Below are 18,167 nucleotides of genomic sequence, written 5' to 3'. Positions count from 1 at the left end.
GCAAAGTCTGAAAAGAATCCCTTCCTTGGTGACTCAGGGAGGGGAAGTCAGGAACATGAAAACCCTGGTGCCTGCACCTTCAGAAACAATGGCAATATACAGTAAGTTTTAAATATTTTCTTCAATGTAGAGTAGACTAAAAAAACTTTCTGAAATTAGAAATAAATAGCTTTATGTTTAGTATGCTTTTTTTCTGGTTTTATTTTCAGCCAGCAGGTGGATCTCATAGCTTGTTTTTACATTTTCTAGGTTTTTCTTGTTTGCTTTGCTGAGAAATACATAATGTCTGTGGAGCTCAATATCCAAAGATCTGATTGAAAGAACAGTTACTGTAAAAGCCACTCATCCGCTAGATTCCTAATTTTTTTTTTTTGGTTCCTTGGAGAACTTTATTAGACAGTTAGAATATACATATACGGGGTTTTCTGGATCACAGCAAAGCAATAAAAACCTGCAAATTGTGAACAAAAATGAAATTGTGAACAACAATTTAAAGGTCTGAACTGCTATTGATATTCCCTAAAGCAAAATAAAGTATAAAAAAAAAAATAAGCACACTTACCTTTAATCCTGACATTCCCTACATGGCGCTGGACCTTTCCTCGATGTGTTCCAAGCCAGGCTGCTGGTGCTGCAGTGGAGATAAAAGGGTTCAGGATGCACAAGAATACATATACTATAACACCTAAAACAACCAACATATTCATTTTTTTGCAAGCAACGGCTTGCTTTAGGAATCCTTATAAAAACATTCAGCATACAAGGAAAAATTGTTTTGAGGGTTGCTGGTATAAAATAAACTAAAAAATCAGTTGGTTTAATGGGAAGTTTCATAAACACTGCAGGAAGTTCAGAGTGATTTGTGTGAGAGCGGCTGCTGCTTTGTATATTCTGGAAGAATGAGGATATATAATGATAGTGTTTACATTGGCAGGGCTCACTGCATTGGGTTTGCACAATGTTACTATACACAGAGCACTGACTGCTTACTGGAACTTAGATACGTGTTAACGCCTGGAATGTGTTATGGAGCTGCCCCTATTGCAATCAGCAATTCATGTCATTACTTGGGCCTCTAGGAATTGCAATAGTTCCTAATAGCTGTGTCCTAGCAGAATTGTTCTTCATAGGTCTATACATGTTAAATTAAAAAGTCATATATAACCAAAAACCATGCCAATAACAAGAGAGTAAAGCAAACGACACAACTCAGGCCAGACTATGAAACTTTTTTAATAAGCAGTAAATAATCTGGAAAACTACCTCTCACTGACCTCTGTAGCTGCATCATAGTTTTTCATTTACTGTCTCCCTATAGTTTAATGACCCCACTAAGCATTGGGTGGACAATCTGCCACCCTTTTAATATCCAATGCCTTGGTGCAGGGGTCAGCAACCTTTACTATCAAAAGAGCCATTTTGCCTCCTCTTCCACTAAAGAAAAATAGTCTGGAGCCGCAAAACATAACACAGTTTATAAACTTTTAAAAGTTTTAATATTTTTTTAATTTTACCTGTTACAACAAGTGTGCATGTGTAGGCCTACTTTGAAATAAATTAAACACTGAACTATGCCCCTAGAAGCTTCCAGCTTCTAACGTATCATCCTGTTACATTAGCTGGTGGCTTCTAACGTAACAGGGTAGATATTTTTGATGGGCAGAGTTCTTTATGTTCTGACGATGCCTTAGCGATGAAATTTTAAGGGGTGTTAGCCACAGGTGTCCCTCATTTGCAGCTTTAATTTTGTTCACCTGTACCCCCCAATCTTGAGTAATTGGGGTTCAGGTGCTAGAAGTCTCCAGCAATGTGTAACAGGGTAGATTATTTTGATGGGCAGAGTTCTTTATTTTCTGACGATGCCTTAGCGATTCAATTGTAGGTGGTGTTAGCCATAAGTGTCCCCCACTTGCACCTCTATTTTGGTCACCTGTACCGCCTCCCCCCCGTTCCAGAGAAATTGGGGTTCAGATGCTAGATGCTTCCAGCAATGTGTAACAGGGTAGATTTTTTTGATAGGCAGAGTTTTTATTAATTTTTAGGAGGTGTTAGCCACAGGTGTCCCATACTTGCACCTCAAATTTTTTTCACCTGTACCCCCGTTTCCAGATAAATTGGGGTTTAGGTGCCAGAAGCCTCCAACAATGTGTAACAGGGTAGGGGTTTTATGATGGGTGGAGTTTTTAGGAGGTGTTAGCCACAGGTGTCCCCTACTTGCACCTCTAATTTTGTTCACCTGTACCCCCTTCCTGTTCCAGAGAAATTGGGGTTCAGGTGCCTCCAGCAATGTGTAACGGTAGATTTTTTTGATGGGCAGAGTTCTTTATGTTCTGATGATAGCCTAACAATTAAATTTTAGGGGGTGTTAGTCACAGGTGTCCCCCACTTGCACCTACATTTTTGGTTTTGTACATCTCCCCATTCCAGAGGAATTGGGGTTCAAATGAGGGGGATGTCATTGTACACACCCATTTGTACACGCCCCGTGGTAGATTTATTTCACTGGTAGAACACCGGATAGGGAATCCCCCTCCTCCGCAGTGTCTTGGGAGGAAGGGGATCCCCCATCAGAGATCTCCCCGCGGCATCCGAAGGGAGCCACAACAAGGAGGCTAAAGAGCCGCATGCGGTTCGGGAGCCGCAGGTTGCAGACCCCTGCCCTAGTGTTCAACCTGGTAAAACTCTCTTGGGGAGAAGGAAAGAGGTGGAATACAGTATTCAGTATTCTGAGCAATTTGAAGACCTGGAAGTAATTTTAAGGGTTCCACTATGTTAAAAAGGTTGAAAATGGCTCTGCTGTGCTCTAGCTACTGCAAAGCCCTCTGAGAATATTTTTTTGTTTTTACACTTATTGGTATGCATGCAGTCTGCAATAGATGTTCTCCAGTTGATGGTTGGCATCATTCAACCCAACTTTTCCAAGTTTAATTTGTCCCTGACCAGTTCTAACCTGTGGCTGGACAGTGAAAGAAGCCACTCTGCTTTTTTTTTTTCTATCAGCATGCTAGCACATGAGATGATTGGCATCTTGTGGAGCTTCTTTTTATCACACTCCTGTACTGCTTTAAAGGGGCTGCTAAAATGTTTTACAGATTCACATTGATTCTAGAGTGGTGCCAAGTGTTCTAAATTCTTCCCACTAAGTTCAGTTTAATATATTGTTTTTTTCTTGCTTATTTCAATAGTTAACATTATAAATCATTACTATCATTATATTCCAGACAAACAAATCAAAGTCTGACACTTTATTGTGGTTAACAAGCAAATAAGAACATTTATGTTTATCAGTGATATTATTATTTGCATTTGGTTCCCTCTAGTGTTGAAAATGGGTTGCTACATGTATGTAAGGTTTTTTTACACAGTGCAAAATTATTAAATTTATTATTAAACAGGATGGCGCCAACATTAAATGCAGCTCTGTACAAAATATAATATACCCTTTTTTTTAGGGGTTGTAAGGAGGATGGGGTAGGGAGTTAAGAAAGGAGGGCAATACAAGTGTGAATTTGGAGGTATACAACCAAGAAATGGTTTTTGGCATTGCACTGTAATGCATGAAAAAATCTCAGTGCTATGAAATGCACAATGAGCTCATATATACTTTTGAGCTAAAATGTGTTGCTCTTATATGTTTGTTTTGCTGGGTTACTGCAACAGGCACATGTGAATGCGGCCTATTATTATTAATAATATTAATTATAATAAACAGGATTTGTTTAGCACCAAAATATTACGCAGCGCTGTACAATAAATAGGGGTTGCAAATACAGACAGTGACACAGGAAGAGGAGAGGGCCCTGCCCTGGAGAGTTTACAATCCAGGCCTAAGGGATAAATGAAATGCAACCTTTCCTCCAATAATGCATTTTGCATTAAGACATCTCTTTTTCTTTCAATTTCCCCTTAAACTGTAACTCCAGGTAAAATAACCTTTTTTAATTAATGATCAGTCTTTTCAATATTATATTATCCAAAGAATTATTTTATCAGCGTCCTAGTTTTTACCTAATAAACTTGAAATTGCTGCTATATTTCCTTATATCCTGACTATGCTGCTGAATTTGTAGTGGTGTTGTCAGTCTGTCTGCGTCTTCTAATTTCAGCGAGTGGTGACATTAACACATCAATTACTCTATCACAATTTTTCTTTTGGGAACCATTAAAAATATTAGGTCCTATGGAATCCCTGAGATAATTATTATATCCACAGCTCATAGTACATTATTGTTGTGGTCAGTAGGAAGAATTCCTCTTACATTGCTGGCCAGTGGGAAGAATGTCACCCTTACAGATAGCCAAAAACATCACTGGTGTCACTTAAACTGACCTGAAACTTGCTCATTGCTCAAGGAACCCCTAGCGCCGTCTGGAGAAAACCTGGTTGTGAAACCGCCTCCTAAACACTTGTCACCTACAACAGGTGTCTCTATTGAAACATTACCACTCACCACCTTATCCTACAACAACTTTAAAATTGGTTTTCCAATCATTTTCTGTCTCGGTGATCATAGATCTGAACACTTAGAGAGGATGAAGAGGAGGCACAGGTAGTAATAAAAAGCTGACAAGGTGTATTCCTGCAATAATCTATCTACAACCTAGGATATCCCAAAACATAACCATAGATTATGTTTTGGGATATTTTAAATAATCTTCAAGTCAAAAATGTGCATTTTACCATGCTAGATAATTGTTGCCTGAGACGAATGATAGTTATCAAAAAATTGTATAGCAATCCCCTGACGTCATTTAGCAATGTACCGGGTGAATCACTAAAAGACCAACTGGGGATGAGCACTGGCGGAGGACGCAGCGAGCAGCCTCCTGATCATCCTCCTATATATTTTTTGTGACTTTGGTTGGGCTATAATGTAGCCCTCCATTTGGCCCTCACTAAGTAACAGTTTAAAACCTGTACATTACACCTTGGACCCCCTGCTCTAATATTCTTTTTGGCTATGATCGTATTATTGTGGTCACATGAAGGCAGCTGACAAATTCCTAAATAAAAGAATAACGTTGCTTGTTCCATTTTTTTATGTTCAATATTTCTGTATTGGAGGATATTCAATTACACAGATACATATGCAAATATATCTTAGCGTCATATTGTTCCATTTTTTGTAAAGCAATACTTAGAAATAGTGTTGGTGTTTGAATTCGGGTTGTCCTTATATTCCACCCGAATTTGGATAGACCCGACGCGAAAAACACAGGATTCGACGGTAAAAAGTTGGGGAAAAAAAAATTTAAAATGTGTTTAATTAATGAATTTTAAAGTAATTTATTGAATGTTTGTGTTTTTTTAACTAACTTTTTTTTTTTTTTACAGGTTTTTCAACAATAACAATATGATTCCTGCAGCTGTGCAGCCGTGGGAATCCTCCAGTCACTTCGGGATCTCCGAGCACTATAAGTGATGAATGACTTGTCCCCATTTTTCACTTATAGTGCCCAGAGATTATAGTAGAACTGCAGAGGTAAGGTTAAGGTAAGGTTAAAAATGACAATGGTGTTCGAATTTGTCATTTGATCACCCGGAGTATTTCTCACTATTTAATCGAATAGCTGTCGAATAGTGAGATATTCGACCAACACTACTTAGGAGGTTTCTACTTTGAATCAAACTACAGGTCCACATTAAAGTTTTTTTTTGATTTAACACATGTTTTGTCTTTGGCAGAATAAAGCAAAATATGTACTCTATACAATATACACAATATACACTGCCTAGGCAAAAAAAAAACACACACTAATATTTTTGTTGGATCACCTTTAGCTTTGATTACAGCATTCACAGTGGTATCACTTCAATAGGCTTATGAAATGTCACATTTATTTTCATTGTTGCATTAATTTTTGGCCAAGATCTTGTATTGATGATGAGAAAGTGGGACCACTGCATAAAGTCTTCTCCAGCACATACTAAAGATCGTAAAGATTTTCAATGGGGTTAAGGTCTGGACTCTATGGTTCTATCATTCTCCCTGAAATACCCTTTACACCAGAAAAGAAAGAAACCATTGATGGAAAAACCAGACCATTCAGAATATCCAGGTAGTCAGCTGACTCCATTTTTTGGGCACATTGGTGAACCTAGACCTGACCAACTGAAACAACCCCAGATAATAACACTGCCAGCACAGAATTTGAAGACTTTTTTGTTGGCTAGGCAAGGGATTTGGTTTTTACCATTGGCGGCCAACCTATTCGGACCTACGGACCACTAAACTTATGGGCTCCAGACCGCGCATGCGCGGGGAGCCGTGGTCACTCAGAGAGGGAGGAACTTCCCCCAGTGTGACATCATGAAGCCAGAATCCGTCCAGAGACACAACCCGCCCACCATCCCGAGCCTGCGATCCTTATAGGAGACACGGTCTGCGGCTCTAGCCAGTGCGCCCCCCAGCGCGGTCCTTCTCCTGACTCCACTGGGGGGTGCACTGGCACCAGAGCTGCGGACCACCTTAATTTTTTTGTGAACTACTGGTTGGTGACCGCTGGTTTATACAATATACACTAAATGTTATATTTTATAAATTGTTACATACTGTACAGAACGCTAGATATACAGATATATTCCTCCCTTCTTTGGGTCATGGTCCCTCTAGAAAGAAGTTTCCGACTGCAAACCGCTCCTGGAATTTGGTTTGGTGACCTGTGGTGGCAATTTTTGCAGGGCCCGATCTCTTAGATAGGAGGGAAGGATCTGGGTCGGCCTTCCTATACCACTGCAGTACAGCCCAGGATTTCCGACTCACCTGACAGGTATGTCTGGGGCTGTCAGGGAGTAGTTGGGGCAGTATGAATCTCAGTCTGAGTATAGATAGAAAGCTGAAAGGAGCAGGACTGGGTATCTCCATGCTGTTTTGGGGCATAAAGACTTTTAGAAACTGCAACACATGATACTTGTCAGTACCAGGTCCAATCCTGGGGCTACCGCATGGGCAGCAGGACTTTATTTGCTGAAGTATGGATGAAATTCCTTCCTATTAAAAAAAAGATTGGCAGGTAAAAGTATACATTCCTCTGAAAAATGCTGACAGGTTTGAATGACGTCTCACACTCCTGGAAAATTGGTACACCAAGAAGAACATTTATGAGACCTTGCTAAGGGTAGGGTCATATCTAGGACTGAAAGAATGTCTCATCATGTCTGGTCAGGTACTTGGAATGAAACTCCGAAGTGTCAGTTATCCAGAACCTGCATATCTGAGCACATCCTCACCTCCACCTCTGCCAGAGGGGCTGACACTTTATTGTGGTACAATGACAAGCTGGACCCTCGGGCTCACAAGGGGAGAGCTGTGCCTAGGCAGCTATATGTAACATGTCAGGTGATAATCCTGCAATGTACAGCAAAGGGCTCATCAGACAAAACCACAGAATTAATGAGAGCACCCATGGTCAGGGGTTAATCCAATAATGTTTCCAAAGTGCTTCTGACACTTGAAAGAGTGTTAAATGTGATGACGTGCCATTCAGATGCCAATAGCATGGATACTTATTTCATAAGTAAGTTCTCATAGCCTTATCACAAATATTCATCATTAAACACAATTTGGAGTTTTGCTAAGCATCCACAAGAGAGACATTTTGAGGGATATGCATTTACTTGGTAACAGTTGATTTCATTATTGTTATTGGTAATTTATTGAATGTGAAAAAGTATATAGTGTATATAATATAATATATAATATGTATATAAAGCAAATTATGCAGGAATATATGCTCAAAAGAATATTCTATAATTCTTTTGAGCCTGTATTCATGCATAATTTGACCACCAAAATACCCGCTTTGGGTACTCAATATAACAACTTTAAAAAACATGATGATGATAATGTTCTAGCAAGCAACATTCAGGAAATCTTGGAAAATCAATCTTGCTTCCAAAAAGAAAGGAACCTGTTGTTCAGGTCTCCATGTCCCCTGAGGAAGCCAAACTAGGCGAAACGCGTCGGGTGGGAGACAAATTTATATGGATCTTGTTAGTTTACCAGTCAGTGACACATCAGTACTATGAAATGTAGAAAATAAATATCGAACAAAATATCTCAGATATGTTGTTTTTACATGTATAATTTGTTGATTTGATGATTGTAGAGTAAATAAATACTATTGTTTTATTCTGTGAAAATCCAATGCCATAAAAGATGAAGCAGATAAACATTTCTTCTGCAAAATGCTTCTTGTCAACCTTATTATTGAGATCATGTTACTTTTAATATGTTAAATTGTTGTTTTTAATTTACAATATTAAAGTTTGCTGGCATTTTAGATTTGAATTTATCATTGAATATACAATGTCCTTAAAGTCCCATTTTATTAATAAAGTGAGTTATAGTTGCTGTTTGGTTCCATTGGAGGCTGTGGCATTGATTATGCTATACTATCCTATGAACAATGAATATCTGAATTTGATATACTAACTGCTATCAATTGTAATTTCAAGATATTGAATTTAGAATCTCAGCCTTTCATTTTCCCTATTCTATTGTATAAATGTGGTCCTTAATACCATACAACTATGGGATCTCTCCATTTACCATAATAATAAAAATCAACATGGGATAAATACATCAACCATTTGTGAAACAATATTTCTTACTGATGTGTTTACACCATTCTTTATGTATATTGTTGGATTTAAAATTGTGGATTGGTAAGTAAATGTTTTTTATATTATCATAAAGTCACTTTTTACTTTGGGATTGGGGTAACCCAATGTTTTTAATGATGAATTATTGTGAAAAGGGAGGGAGAATGCATAATTTATCTAAGAACAATTATAGATCATTTTTCTAAAACAAAGAATTTCTAAAAATATATATTTATATTTTCATTTATAAAAGTATATTTAAAAAAGAAATCTGATTTCAAATATACATTTACTGGTGGGGAATTGTCCAGGTCCATGTGATTTTCAATGGAAATGACTGATTCTTCAAAAGAGAATTTTGGGTGAATGTCGGGTGCACTGCTAAATAGAGTTGCCAGAAAGTACACACCTAGTAATTTAGGATCCTATGAGAATATTAGTGGAACACAAGCCAAAACTTTTTTAATTTTGCTATGACGGTAGAAAATTATAATCTTTGTCAGATTTTTGTTACCACCTTGGGGACATTGTAGTGAAAAGTTGGAAATGTTGCATTTATTAAAATTGTTCTGGATTTTGGGTCCAGATGCAAAAAGTTACAAATCTTTTGTTACACATACTGATGTGTTCAACCCATACAAGATCCTGCAAGTTCTTCAGGTGAGCCCAGGAAGGTGTAACCTGAGGTGGGGGTTCAGGAGGTGTGTAATTCCATAGCTGGATTATATGAGTATCAAGGCGGTAGCCATGTGGCCTTCAGGAACTCATTTTTGGGATTGTGTCAAAGATTGGCATGAGTAGATGACATGGTGACCTTGGCTGATCATGAAAGGGTCTCAATTATGTCCTCTCTTGGGATTTAGTCTGTCAATGTCTTGGAGTAGCCTGCAGTTACATGGACTCTGGCAACCAGGTGTTGGATGTGATGTATCATTAGTATGTACTCCCCACTTCAGACTTTTACAAAGTAGTAGACACTTATTTTTTTGAATGGTGCAATGGAAAGTTGAGTTGGTTTTTAAAGACCTTGCTCCATATCCCTTGCTTCCATGCTTGCTTCCATCACTTGCTTCCGTGCTTTAAATCTTGGCCAGTTTAACTACTCATCCACCTGCTGAGCCATTCTGTTTGTTATCCAAGATCCGCTAATAATGTAGCAACTGAAGGTCAAATGTCAACCAAGCTTATATACAATTAGATTGACCCTATACTGTTATAATGAAAAGAGGTGGGCATTCTTGCTGCTAATTGTTGACTCTTTGATTCATTTTACAGCAGTCACAATACACGTCAGACTGCCCCACACCAAAAAAATATTATTAACCATTAAAATATTATTAAAATATCAAAAAAACTAAATTGGATAGTGGGGAATGATAAACTCACATGCTTAGTCAAAGATACCCCACACTCTTTTGAGCTTACCTGGGATCCAAAGATTGCTCACTGCTCCTCGTCTCAACTTCCATCCTGATGTGGACATCTCCTCCTCACACCCCTCATCCTATTCCTACCTTCCCTAATGTCGCTCCCCCCTTTTACAAAAATGTTTAAGTGTCAATGGGTCAAGCTTTGTTACTGAGACCGATTTGCCCCTTTAATCTGTGTTTATATCAAAATGTTTATATCGGTGATGTTATATCAAAAGTTTGACTTTGTACACCTGTTATGTTTCTCAAGTCTGAATACTACTTGTACCCTTTTTTGCTTGTTTTTAATTATTTGTTTAATTGTTGTGTGTAAAATTCACATATTCCACTTTTTTTTTAATAAAAAATTTACAGAAATAAAAAAAAATTAATGAAATAAATAAAATATTCACTTACCAAAAAAATATCAATGTCATCAACAGGATCAAAGCAATATCACACTTTCAAGAGATGAAACAAAAATTTAACAGGAGGAGGTGGAACCCACCGAGGTGTGTTGGCAATTTTAGCACAGAGTTCTTGCAGCTGGAATATCCAAGATATCAGAGTGCCAAAATACTGATTCAGACAATCATGAATACAAATATATATTTTCTGTGGAATGACCTAATAAAATTATCATTATTAAAAAAGATGATACTATATTGTCTAAAATTTTTTCTTAAAGTATATATAAAGCTGAACTCTTAAGTTGTGCAATTCTCCATTTGCCAATAAATTTGTCCCAAGGGTCCACCCAAAAGCAAATAAGGAAAAAAGAAATGAATAAAATCACATTGTAAAGAATTTTTTCAATCTCTGGGCAAAAGTATAAAACAATCACTCTTATTTTATTTACCATCTTTTACCTTCTCCAAAAAGACTTTTTCACTTTCCTAACTCCATTTCCATTGTCTCTTGTTGGTAATTTTTCAGCCAGAATGAAACCTCTGTTTGTGTCTTTTGGGCATAGGAGGACCATATTTCTGTTCAACCCATGGGAAGTGCCCACCAACCAGTGGGGTGCCCCACTAAAGAAGCACCACGCCAATTTGTAGTGAGAAGACCCAGCATCCTGCATGATAAGGTAAGTATATCAAATATTTTAGGATTTTTAAAAAAAATATAGCAACAGTTGACTAGAAGGATATTATTTGTTTGGTGCTGGTAAACAAGACCAAGCGCCTTGCAGAAGGAGGGAAAGCAGCAGTGACCGGTCTCAGGAACCTCCTGCACAAAGGCAAAGGCTAATTTCAGACTTGTCGTTATTCGCAGCAGTCTGCCACAGGTTCAATCACACCCACATGCAACGTTGTAGTTGTTGCTGAAGGCAACATGTTGCTTTTGGCTGCTCCTAAGCACCCAACCGTTTCTAATAAATTCAACACCCTTAATTCTTCATTGCACCACAGCTAACCTCAACTGGTCCTCTCTTCCTGTGTCACTGTCTGTATTCGTCTGTCAGTTGCAACCCGTATTTAATGTACAGCGCTGCGTAATATGTTGGTGCTATATAAATCCTGTTTATTATTAATATTATTATTATTAATAATAATAATAATAATAATAATAACTGGACTCAACCATAACGAAGAGATTGAGTGCAGTTGAAGATGAGTTTTGGCTCTGCATGGTAAAGTCGTGCAGTATTGAAGAAGGGCGGCCTGGAGTTGCTAGCAATTATCAACTGCAAGTCCGAAAAGAGCCAAAGTTGGACATTATTATTGCTCAGATATTATGAAATGAGCAAAGTTCAAGTAGGAATACAGGTGCCTCTTGTCCCTTATCCTAGCGTGTATTCAAAAACTTCCAATGCGCCAGTCCCTGCTGCGTAGTCCTCATTAGTAAACTGATCCTGGATATAGATAGCTGTGTAGTTTTTAATTGCACAAACACTATCAGAGAATTTTAGAAGGATCATAATAATAATATTATTCACAAATTATATAAATTATTTTTTTTCAGTTACAAATATTCACTTGATTATTCCTTTTGTCTTCCATCTCCCTCATGCAATGTGTACATAAACCCCTTTGAATACTATAGGAAGATATATTACAAAAGTTTGTTTTTTAGGGCTTTAAGAATTTACATTGGGCAGGGGGCATCTGGCAGCTGCAAATTTGCTACTGATTGGTACAAAATAAAAGTTTATAATTTCCATTTAGTACTTGAAATATGAGTGCATTCTAAGCTATTCAGTAAATGAGGAAATTCATCATAATGTCAGCAGGGATATAAATCATAGTAATTGCCCAGCCCAGTGATGAAAGGTGAATGCCAAGTACAGCCCTGTTTATTTACAATTGTCCCGGACTACATCAGGAAGCTGCAGTCAATGTTCCCCCGAACTTGAAACTGAACTTCAGGTCAATAGATGAATGTTCAGGCCAAGTATATACGAGGGAGCTGTTCCTGCTACAAGGTTTGTCCATCCAAATCTCAGATATTCATACTAGATCCCAGATACTAGATCTGTCACACAGCACAGACTGGACGGGACGATCATTCTTGTCTATTAAAGAGGCGGCTGAAAAGCATGCCTGTTGGAAGTAAGGTTATTTTTATTTATTATTATACAGGATTTATATAGCGCCAACATATTACGCAGCGCTGTACATTAAATAGTGGTTGTATATATACAGACGGTGACACAGGAGGAGAGGTCCCTGCCCCGAAGAGGGTTGTGTCTACATTTCTTATTGCTAAGGCTAGGTACACACATGTAATAATTGTTGTTAGAGCAATTGACGATTGATGATCAACGATTATTTTAAACAATCGTATTGTGCACAATTCAGTACATGCTGAAACTATATAATCGTTCAAATATAATCCACCAATAGTGTACTCACACTAGATTATTATTACACAGTATTTATATAGCACCATCATATTACGCAGTGCTGTACACAGTCTATAGTTCTGTAACTAACACAACAATCACAATCTAATGTCCCTACCATAGTCATATGTCATTATACAGTCTAGGGGGGAAGCCAATTAACCTAACTGCATGTTTTTGGAGTGTGGGAGGAAACTGGAGTACCCGGAGGAAACCCACTCAAACTTGGGAGAGCCAATTTGAACCTGGAACCTAGCGCTGCAAAGGCCAGAGTGCTAACCACTGAACCACCATGCTGCCTATATAGATATGAGCATTTGAATGATGCAGGAAGTGATGTGTACCAGACAAAGTGTACCGCAGAACATCCACGATCACTGAACGACCGTACACACAATAGATAGCAAACGATTGTGGCCCATTCAGATCCGCCAGGGCTGTCCCTTGTTTCCGGTGTCATTCTTTGTTCATCAGCGTCGTTGTTAACCACTATTGGAAGATCGATCGTTAGACTTTGTTTCCAACGACAAAATTTTCCACGTGTGTGCGTAGCCTAAGGCTACATACACATATAGTTACATAGTAACATAGTAGGTCAGGTTGAAAAAAGACATAAGACCATTAAGGGAAATAAACATATCCCAGATATAAAACCCTATGGACATAGTTGGTCCAGAGGAAGGCAAAAAAAAAACCCTGGTACAATTTGCTTCAACAGGGGAAAAAAAATTCCTTCGGATTCCATAAGGCAATCGGATGTTCCCTGGATCAGCAGTCTCTGTTATCTTTACTTTAAATCCTTAATACCCAATATATTCTGTGCTTCTAGAAATTATCCAGCTTTTTCTTAACGTGAGATGATTCTCTCCGATAATCGTCTCAGGGTTGATATCGGACGAGAATCTGTCCCGTGTACATCGCTCGTCCTTCATCGTTCATGGATCTATCCTGACAGATCCACGAATGATGAACGACGAGCAATCGTAATGAAAGTGAAGTGGAGAGAGCACAGCGGGGTGCCATTCTCCCCTCCCCATAAATCAGAATGTACAATGCTCCGTCAGTCTTTTGTCGTTCTTAAAAGATCCTTTCCAATACCAATTATTACATGGTGTACACAAGCATTGGATGTTGGTTGGAAACACTGACCAAACCCAGGCTAGAAGATTCCCATTTCTTTTATTGCAACACTGTACATAACATTGGACATGGAGGTACATCTGGATTGCAATCAAAGCAGGTTAAACTTTGCATTTTGGATTTGAATGCATGCTTTTAGGCAGTGGATCTGTTAAAGGTCTCAATCTGATATCATGGCACAAGCTCCAAGGCCATTGGCACTGATCCTAAGCCTTCCGAAACATGTTTTCTGCAAGTTGAGCCATTTATCTGCTATAGGAGCTGGAAGTGAGGTAAGGGGTAGCTAAAATGTGTAACCCTTTCTAGGAAAACATGCTACTTTGCACTTGGTTTTTCTACCCAAAGCATTTAAATCTGTCTAAACTTAACCCATATTTAATATTATTTCACAATATTTATATAGCACCAACATATTATGCAGCGCTGTACAAAGTCCATAGTCATGTCACTAGCTGTCCCTCACAGGAGCTAACAATCTAATGCCCCTACCATAGTCATATGTCATTATTACAGTCTAAGGTTAATTTGGGAGGAACCAATTACCCTAACTGAATGTCTTTTGGGATGTGAGAGGAAGCCTACACAAACATGGGGAGAGCCTGCAAACTCCATGCAGATAAAGTCCTGGCCATGATACAAACCTGGGAGATAGCACTGCAAGGACCAGAAGGATAACCACTGAGCCCCTATGCTGCCCTATTTCTTAGTAGGGATGAGCGAGAAAGTTTTTAAAACTCAATCTCACGTCAAATTCAGCCATTCTCCCAAATTTTAGGCGAGAACAACCAGGTCGAATTAAAAAAAAATTGTTTTTTTTAAGTGTGCGATCTGCGGCACTAGGGTTTAATTACCTTCCAGTGCCGCGGATCACACATCTTCTCAATGAATGCAACTGAGGCGGCCCCATTCAGTGAGAGTATCCCGGGGACTATAGGGTAATTAACCTCTAGTGCCCCGGGGATCGCAAACAGGAGGATTCCCTGCGAATCCTCCTGTTAAAATTTCCTAGATCTTCCGATGGTTTTGCAAAATTGGATCGCCAAAATTTCACAAAACCATCTGAAGTTCAAGGAAATTTTGAGAGAGGCATTCTCGCTCATCCCTATTTCCTAGTGCCCAGCTTTGAACCCCTGTGACTGGTTCCTAGCCTTCACAGCCCCTTTCCTGGTCCCAGGCCCTTAATGCCTTCTTACCTGGTGTCTGATCTTTACACCTCTTCTTGGTGCCCAATTTTACCCCCCTGGTACTTATCCTTAACCACCTGGAACATAACTCCTAACACCCACCAAGTTTTCATATAGCCTGTCCCCACTTCTGCTGCTTCATTCTTTCAAGGTAATGATGGCTTGATGATCATTAATATTTGATTATGGCATCAACCAGGCAGTGTGATAAGATTTGTTTTAGTGATCCTGGCTTGGCATGTGCCACATTCACTGTGCATTTCTGAGAACATATTGTGCACTAGCAGAGGTAGCAGATCACTTTTATTATAATGTAATCCAGTTCTGCTCAATACTTTGTTTCTTTATAATGCATATAATGCTTTATAACAATAGTAGATTGTAAGCTCTTCGGGGCAAGGTTCTCTCCTCCTCCTGTGTCGCTGTCTGTATTAGTCTGTCATTTGCAACCCCTATTTAATGTACAGCGCTGCGTAATATGTTGGCGCTATATAAATACTGTATAATAATATTAATAATATTAATAGTATCAGTAACAATGGCAGTGGACAGTGGCTCAGGGGTTAGCACTCCGGCATTTGCTGCACTAGGTCTCAGGTTCGATTCCCAGTCAGGGCACTATCTGCATGGAGTTTGCAGGTTCTCCCCTCACATCCCAAAAACATGCAAGTTAATTTGCTTCCCCCTAAAAATTGACCTTAGACTACATTAATGACATATGACTATGGTAGGGACATTAGATTGTAAGCTCCTTTGAGGGACAGTTAGTAATACGACTATAGACTTTGTAATAATAATGGCAGGTCACTGATCCCAGAGTGTTCAATATTAGGAAGTTGTCAACAAAGTTGATATTATATTGTTAGTATTTAAAACTCTTACTAAAAGCTGACCCTTTACTTAATTTAAATGCAAAATATGAAAAGATAATTCGGCACAAACAAATCCAGCTGCTTTTTACATGATCACCACTAGAGAGCGTATTAGGTTTATTTATGCATTGGGGGCTATAAATTGCTATGTATGGGGTATAATTCTCAATCCTTGTAGTTGAAGAATAATCATTAGTATTTGCTATAATTGTACCTTGAGGTTGCTTGTTATTAGTGTCATTATTGGTTAATACAACAGATTGTCTCACAGTTTATTTTGGAGATAAATGCAGCTGCCAGTCGCTTGATACAGCTCATTGTTATTTGTTGGTTTAGGTTTATGTCTTTGTTTTATGTTCTATTTCCAGAAAATCTTTAATAATAGTTTTTATTTTATAGGGTACTTTAGGTAAAACTGGCCTATTGTTGCCCTATGTGACCTATTGTTGCCTGCTGATGTATTATAAACTGTGCTGAATATAAATGTGATATTAATGCTGGCCTGGACTTCTGATTATAGTTACCTTGCAGCAAAAGAAAAGGCAGATGTCAGAGGTTACACTTACAAAATTATCAACCTGATTTGCACAAAAATAAAGAATAAAGAGAAAGGATAACAGTAAGGGTTTTAGTGGCAATTTTATTGTTTTCAAGTGATTCAATATCAACCAAATATAGATTTATACATAAAAATAATTTAAGGTCCCTGACCCACTAACATTGTGTGATTTTCATGGACAGTGAGCTATACATGAGTATTCCTATCTTCATAGAGGTGAGTCTCTGTTGAAAGGCTCAAAATCATATTGTAGGAAAGGATTCTGGTCTCAATGAACCCGATGCGTTTCGCCTTTTTGGCTTCCTCGGGGGAAAAAGAGACACTAAGGATAAATTTTTTTGTGATAGGAATACAAACAGCAGTAGACTTGATCTTATGAAGACAGTCCAATGATTGGAGAGGATATAGATAAATAGGGACAAGCCACTGCAGAGTGCTGTGCAGAAATATACATATATATATATATATATATTTTATATATATATATATATATATATATATATATATATATATATATATATATGGACTCTAGAAATGGAAGCTAGAAACACGTCATTTGATTAACATCCATAAAATCGCGCTTTTCTCTGAAAATCTGACATGGGTACAATGGTTCCTTGACATTGTTCACCAACCTGCTTTGGCAAATTGATGAATGTTGATGAATGACTGATTGGGAATGATCCCTGTGCATTGTTATAGAGACGAGCACAATGATTGCTGCTTGCTCATCCTCCCTTCACCATAGAACAGAACAGCATTGTGTGTACAGCGCTCGTTTGTACATCTGTCATTGTACATCTGTCATTTGCAAATGTACAGCGCTGCGTAATATGTTGGCGCTATAAAATCCTGTTTATTATTAATAATAATAATAATAATAATAATAATAATGTATGCTACTAGTACTGTGACCTTTTGATACGGTCAGGTTTGCTTCTTGCACAAGGAAGAGGAGGATTTCTATTTTATAATGCAGAATCTTTCCTAAATTATACCTAAATCCATAAAACAACCCCAATAATTGATTATTGATTGGATTCCAGTTTCTGCTCTGTGATTTATCCACATCTGCTTTTGTATATGTAGCCTTGTCTATGAAGCAGCCAATGTTCTCTGATGGAGCAGCACCATCTGATTTGTTACCTCGCGGGCACGTCATTGTAGCACACAAGTGCAAGGTGTGTTTTTATTGTTTAGGAAACCTTTGAACCCCCTCGCCAGGAGACCACATCTGGGTTGTTTGTTTTATGGTCTGTTGATGGTAGAAAGAACAAAAAATAGGGCCTTAATCACAGAGCTGAATGGAACACAAATGATCACCTTCTGATCCTCGCTGCTAACAGGCCACATACATGACAGCTGTATATAATGTGTAAATACAGGCCCATGGGGGAGCAGTGCCTGGGGTCTAATGGTTGCTGGATTTCACTGTGGGAAAAGAAGGAGAATTACTCTTGTGGTGTACAAATAAATAAAAAGGGACAGGGATATGATTTTCTAAAGCATTGTGTACCAAAAATGTGGCCAAAAAAAGTCTGTAGGGCAAGTGG

The 18,167-nt window shown here is 38.3% G+C and overlaps 1 long non-coding RNA gene across 1 annotated transcript; it reads right to left on the bottom strand.

Annotated features, from left to right (window-relative positions):
* Window positions 1-170: 170 nt before the first annotated feature.
* LOC140331948 (uncharacterized) lies at window positions 171-861 on the bottom strand. Its single transcript, XR_011920990.1, has 2 exons — window positions 563-861; window positions 171-451 (listed from the first exon to the last, which is right to left on the bottom strand). It is a non-coding gene; the product is annotated as an uncharacterized lncRNA (long non-coding RNA).
* Window positions 862-18,167: the final 17,306 nt, after the last annotated feature.

This window comes from Pyxicephalus adspersus, chromosome 5 (genome assembly GCF_032062135.1).
Source record: "Pyxicephalus adspersus chromosome 5, UCB_Pads_2.0, whole genome shotgun sequence".
In the NCBI taxonomy this organism is placed as follows: domain Eukaryota; kingdom Metazoa; phylum Chordata; class Amphibia; order Anura; family Pyxicephalidae; genus Pyxicephalus; species Pyxicephalus adspersus.
The sequence above is the reverse complement of the archived record's forward strand: the minus strand, read 5'-3'. Positions and strand labels throughout refer to the sequence as shown.